This window comes from Neopelma chrysocephalum, unplaced genomic scaffold (genome assembly GCF_003984885.1).
Source record: "Neopelma chrysocephalum unplaced genomic scaffold, ASM398488v2 Primary Assembly neopelma1_22, whole genome shotgun sequence".
In the NCBI taxonomy this organism is placed as follows: domain Eukaryota; kingdom Metazoa; phylum Chordata; class Aves; order Passeriformes; family Pipridae; genus Neopelma; species Neopelma chrysocephalum.
Window position 1 is genome coordinate 7,144,102 of NW_020897689.1, and position 7,200 is coordinate 7,151,301.

Here is a 7,200-nt window from a genome sequence, read left to right on the forward strand (position 1 = left end):
TGCACTTCCTATCACAAATTTACATATACAAACCAGCAGAAGAAGCATGATAATGTCAGCATCCTCCAGAAGCCCTAGGATGCTACACAATTTTATAGCAGTTATGAATTACTGTTGACCTTTCTGGCCTCTTATACCAGTATGCTAGACTCAAGCATATTGAAAGTCATCAGTCTGAAGCAGTCATTCTTTACATAATTATGGCTATTTGTGCGTGGGAGGATAGTGTTTCTTTTATTGTTAAAAATTAGCACTACGGAATATCACTGCTGTGACTGAATGGCCCATCTGTTTTAAGCATAGATTTTAATAGAAACAGAGGAAAGTATGATTTGAATTCTTCAAACTATTTGTATAAGCCAAACCATATCAAAACATGGACTTTTGCAATTCAGTACTTAATGAAAAAGCATGGCTGGTGTCCTGGTTTCAACACAGATTTATTTTTTTTTTAAACCAGGCTAAAAGGTCTTAGCACTTAGCACTATAATTTAAACTAAATTTCTTGCTGGATTTTGCAAGTCTAAATTAACAGGAAATATTCAGTAGTGGTATAAAAGTCTTTCAAGTACAAATATAGATTAAATCTTTGAAATCATGTAGATGCATTAGTTAAAGGAGCTTCCATATTTCATACTAAATATTTGAATAATCAGGCTTTCAGAACATCACTAAAACACATCTCCTTATTATCATTTGCATTTTAATGTCCTTAAAATTATTACACTAAGGGAAATGTTTTTGATACATTACAGTATTTCCTCTAAATGTGTGATTATGTTAATGGGTTTTCAATCAGGATCCTAGCCTGACACCATAGGAAAATTTATGCAAAGTTCATACCCTGTCAGGGCCTTTAATCAGGACCATTTATTAGACCCCTGCCTTCTTTGATGGTTGCTGCTCCCTTTATTAAATATACTGACTTGGCCATCTGAAGAAAAGGACAATAAAAGGTTACTGGGGATGAAAGCATGAATGCTATTTGCTCATGTTTCCTTTACAGACACTTCTTCAATAATTAAGGAAGGGCTTTCTTTGGCCTTTTAGGCTTTTGAAGTGCATATCAAACATAACACTTAGTTCTTGTTTTTATGGAATGTTTAATGCACAGATTTAGGCTTAAGCACAAGTAAACTAACTTAGAGGCTGCCAATAGAATTAATTTAAATAATTTTTACAAAAATCACAGCAGTCGCATATGTCTACTGACTAGTTGAGCTATATTTAAGTGAGGCAATTAAACTTACTTTAATTTAGGACAAATATTAAAAACAATGGCTTCCCCTCCTCCTCTTCCCCCCCCCCCTTTTTTTTTCCCTTACACTGGTAATTTTTCTAGCTTTTTTCTAGGCAAAACTTAGCATAGCAAAAGCATCATTGCATCTGATAAAACAGCTTTCCATGTGAGAACTGTTTTCAAGATCCTTCAATGTATGTTAGTTACTTTATAAAATTATTTAATACACTGCTTAAGGATTTATAGGAGGGTTGAAACTGGCATGAGTGACACTAATTTTTCCCCTGGATTGCATGCAGAGAAAAACACAACAAACAGCAGATCTAACTAAGTAGTATTGACAACCTGGGGTTTGGATACAAATTCAATATGAGAAAACAGACTCACTTCAATGAAATACAAATAAACAACGAATTCTGTTTTGACATGTCTAAATAGGTAGTAGGTGACTGAGAGGCTTGGGTCTCATAGGAAAGCCATTAGTGGAGCATTTGATAGGAAAACGTTTGATTTGGATGCAAGTTGCGTTTCCCCTTAGGGGGTGATCTGAGTGGTATACTGGGGATTCACAGGCGCCCTTTTCACTAGAAAATGCCTGCTGGGCTGTATCTTGATAAATGAAATTTGTAGGATCTCCTAATACTAACAAGTACATAACTATATCATCTATTTAGAAGGCATGCTAATTATATTGGTTCACTGATGTTCATTTTCTCATTCTGCAAAAATACATTAAAAAGTTTTAATAATGAGCACCTGGGTCAGCTCTATGTCCAGCCTAGAAAAAAAAATAATACTTCATTAGTTTAATTATCAATATTTATTGCTCTGAAAAAAGGAATTCATTATTTTTCCCCACAAGCAATTGGTAAATATTCAGTGAAATGATAGGATCAGAGCAAGAAATTAGTTACATAAATTCCACTGACCTGATCTAGAATAAAGTTTTAAGCTAAGAAACTTTAAACTGAATGGTTCTCTGGCATGTTTTGTTTTTTTTTTTCTGCCAGAAACAGTATCCTAAACATTGTCATAGCCATCATAAGTATTTATATAATGAATAACATCTGAAAAGACATTCAGATCAAAATGAACACATCCCTATTAGTATTTAGATGCCTACATGCCTTTGTGTACATGTCTTTGGATAGTAGGTGTTTTTGAAAAAAATGATATTGATACCTAAATGGCACAGCAAAAAAAAGTGATATATTTGAGAAAATGAGGAGAGATTTGACTTTTTTCTCACATCAGAATCTTATAGAAAAACAGTTTAAGGTGTTATTTTATATATGAGTATATGTGACCCTCCCATAGACCCTTTAAATTTCAATTTGTTGCAATAACAAAATAAGAATATTCAAAGAATACAGGACCCAAAATAAATTAACAAGGCACTAAGGAGTTAATGTTCAGAGATGAAGCTTGGAGTTAGGGATTCTTTACGATGCCAAATATGCTGCTGAGTGTAATCTTAGTAAAACAACCCTTCAAAATTAGTATTACATTTAATTGCATGCATGTGTTTCTGATATATCTCATCAGTGTTAAGCATCATTTTATCCTTCTGTTTGTTCACACAGAAGTCAGCAGACTGAATGATACTGGTAATGCCTGTTAGTTTGAAAGCAGAGAATGCACGGTATGCAGCTTAAAGCACATCAAAGAAAATGTAACAGGACCTCAGTATGTCTTCGTATTAGACAACACGTTGTTATTAAGTAGAAATACTATTTCTTGTATTTATGCAGTTTAGTAGATCAGAAGATACCTTTCAGAATTAGTAATTAGTAAAAAAACCAACCAAACAAAAAACCCTACCCTAAAACATTTTTCCTTTCAGTGCAATAGACAAAGGAAAAAAGAAATTTTATTCTTCCATGAATAAAGAAAGCAGTAGGATATTAATTCACATAAGACACACTTTATTGGTTTATGTCATAGTAAGCTATCCTGATTAGCTAAATGGATCAGGTGTAAGGACATTAAAAGGGATAAGGTGGCTTCTGAACATATAAGAATATATAACGTATCATATAAATATATATCTGTATTTGCCTATATTGCTCATGCGCGTGCACACACATTCTGCATATGTTAGGCCTTTCTGAGAAAGAAGCAAACAATATAGATGAAAATCAGCATCTGCAAAAGGCAGCAATCCCATGATTCCATCTGAGCCAATCACTTAACATATCATTCATAATGCTAGTCCGCTCCCATCATCCTCACCCTGTCACTGGAATCTTTCTTCATTTTCTTCTGCTTCTTAGTTCCAAGAAAGTGGAACCACTGTATCATTTATTGTCCACAACCTAAGCTGCTGATTTAAAGGCTGATTTTTTTATTTTTCCATAATGTCATATAACTATCTTTTCTGCTTTCTATAAAAGTTTAATTTCAGAAATATCTTGAGTAATTTTAACACTGAAAACTGTGCAGGAAGCTTGCATTTCTCATTTTCTCCCCTAAATTCTTTCTTTGATTATAAATTTTATAATTACAAGATTTTAAAGAATATGATATACAGTTCCTCCTTACTTTTTTTGTGTTTGTTTTGTTTTCTCTTTCAGTGTTACACAACTAAGTCATGTAGGCAAACTTAAGTAGCTTTTATTTATGCTCAAGAAAATTTCTAAATTAATAAAAAATGCCGCTATCATTTTTTTCTTTAATAACAAGACATATGATATTTATAAAGCATATTCCCCAAATGTTGATAGTTACATTACTTTTATTAATGATTCCTAAAAGAAAATACAGTGCTTTTTTTTTCTCCTGTTTTTTTTTCCATATTATTATTATTATTGTTACAGAGGACAGTGATAACTCTGTGTCTTAAAACCTAATCACTAGTGCCTATTAAATTTGGGTTTCATATGTTGCTGGAGGTAGAACTGATTATCATAGTGAATGAAATACTTGTTTGGCGTATTCCCAGAGGGCAAAAAGTCATTCTTCAAGGTGATGCATCTCATTTGAGGAATACATTAACAATTGAAGGCAGTTAAAAATACATGTGAACTCCCAGTGAGGCAAATCTGAAGTTGACCACATATATTTACTGACTGACTCTTGCCTCATTCAGGGGAGAAAACTGTGATATGGAAGGCTGGTTCCTGCAACACATGAGACCTTAATTTACAACTCTAATGTGGCAAGTGGATCATAGCTGCTTAGAAAATATTTAGGATTTAATGCTCTGTATGGGTTTTAGATGTCTTTTGTATCTTCAAAGGTTAAAGAAAAAGTATGAGAAAAGATAAGGCTTAACAGCATTAAAGGTCAAGTTTGTGATAGAAATTAACTTCTTATTTCAAGGCTGCGTGATAAAATAAGGAATAAGACAGATGCATTTTCGAAACCATGCTGAGATCCACAGTGAAAAGTTTTATACAACAGAAAACAGGAGACAGGCGACATAAAGGCCAGTATTATGGCTATGAAATGCCAGGTTACAGAATGATTGCATTGATTGCAGCAGCATTCTGAATACAGGTAGTGATACAGAGGATATCCTATACAATGATGAAACATATTACTGTACCAAATGCTATTTTTCCTCCAAATTAATTTTCAAAGCATTTGATATTTTAGTGGAAAATAAAGCAGAAATAGAAAGCAAGTCAGGGTATCAAAGTTTCTCAGATAGAGGTAAGCACCAACCATGTGAAACATGAAATGTAAAGCAACAATATGTAATAAGACCCAAATTAAAACAAAACAATGCAGTATTTTATCTTGTTTTGTCAGCAAATTAGGTTATATTCTACCATGTAGCTTTTTATTTATTTGGAAAAAGGTGATTTTTGAAAAGGTATAAACATTAACATTTTGATTCACAAAGAGGCACTGCTGAATTATCAACCTCTCTTCCAGCAAGCAGAGTCAGACAAACATGAAGTTTTGCAGAAGAGAAAACAGAAATAGATCAGGCTGGAATGTTTTTCATCCCTAAATAGTATCCTCCTCCAAATTCAAGAAACGGTAATTTCAACTGCAAAATATATTAATATGTTAATGCATTCCTATATTTCACACCCTTACAAAACTGCCATCAGAGTGAGGGTGTTTGTATTTGAATGAGACGGGATAGTATAGTTGACCTATATGTTGCTATCAAAAAAGTTTCAAGACAAAACCCAAATGCTAATATGCTCCCTCCACCCCCCCAAATGTTAACACCTAAATTCTGACCGGCATCATGACATCACCTCTGCACTACAACCCAAGCCATTTCCAGTTACTGGGTACATTAAAGCTGAAACCTCTTGAGATCAGCTCCTCAGTGTAGTGAAGATATCACAACATTTTACTGCAGTCCATCGATACCTGTACTTTTCTTGAACCACAATTAGAACTGCTGTGCAATTCCAGGATATCCATTTTCTACGGCAGCAACTGAAGGCAGACTAGGAGGCAGGGAAACAGAAAAATAGGGTAAGGATGAAAAGGGACAGAATTTTATCAGAAAACACGCCTCTTGTGAAAGAAATCATTTATGCAGTCCATAATCCAAATTGTTACACAAGAAATCCTGCACTGAGTCTAGAGATCTAACATTATATGTATAGCAAAATTGTATGGAACTGTGGAAGCTGGCAGCTATGTGAGACACATGGAGCTGGAAAGCCCAAGGATTCGGCACTGAGACTGGTAAGTTAGGATTTACACAGGGAGCTCTGTCTGTAAGTTTGATTAGCCAAATGTGGGAAAAGGAACCTAATGCTTAGTCAGAAATTCCTGAAAGGGGCTGTTAGAGAACCAGGAGATGTGGTAGGAAGAAAGCAAAAGCCCAGATGTGCCTTTGGGAACAGTGACAGCCTTAATGTCTACCAGTGGCTTGCTGAAAGCTAAGGGTAGATCTGGTTAAAATTACTATCTCATTGTGGAGTTGCACATCTAATAACAGCTAACTTGGACCCACAGAATCCAGACCCACTGCAGAGAGGCACCTCACAGCTCACACAGTGAGCTCACACAGTGAGCTGTACTAATAGGTTGACACTACTCATAGGTACTCATGTTTCTGAAGAGGGTGTATAATCTTGCCTTCAAGTCTCCAATGGTAAATCTACCATATATTTTGATGGTGGATTGCTCCACTCAATTTAATTTACAAAATAAGTAACTGAGGAGCCTTAACCCTTGGATTCTAAAACCTGTCATTGTCATTTCTTCCCCCAAATCCCTTTTTACATTCTCTTAATCTTTTTCTCTCTCCAGTTTTCTATGTCATTCCTGAAGTATGGGTGGATACATATCCTATGCACAGTTCTTCTGTGTTACGTTCAGAGTGAAACTGAGTTCCACACTGCTACCTGGCATTTGTTTTGTTTTCACATCAAAGGGATGTGTGAGCCATGGAGGCAGGTCCTGCAGAAAGAGCAGGATCAGCAGTTATCTCTGACTGACTCAGTATTGTGTTTCAACTCTGAGTTACTGCTGTCCAGAATTATCCAATTCTCTACCCAGAGCATTTTTTTCTACTCTTTGATATATTATGTTTTATTGTGGTGTATTAAAAAATACAAACCCTATCCATTTTAACAAGCCATTCAAATTACCCTGTGAAAGTGAGATGTCCTCATCATTTACTACCCCACCAACATTTGTGTCATATGAAAGCTGGAAAGACGTGATATTGGCATCTACATTGTTGATTAAGAGGTTAGCTAACACTGGATCCAGATTTGAAATTCTGGGTCTGACTGAAAAAGTCACTTCATTGCATCTTAGCACAAACAACTGATTTCTGTCATCTGTCTATAAGCCAAATTTGTATGGCCTGTTAACCCCATTGGGCTCAAGCTTTTTAACCATAATATCTTTTTGTAATAAGTTGGTTGGAAGAAGTCCCTGTTACCTGCAGAATGTTTTCATCACTGAAGTCTTTAATCCTATTAAAAGGCTCAAACAAAAGAACCCATACAACTTGATGACAATTGCTGTCTCTTGGA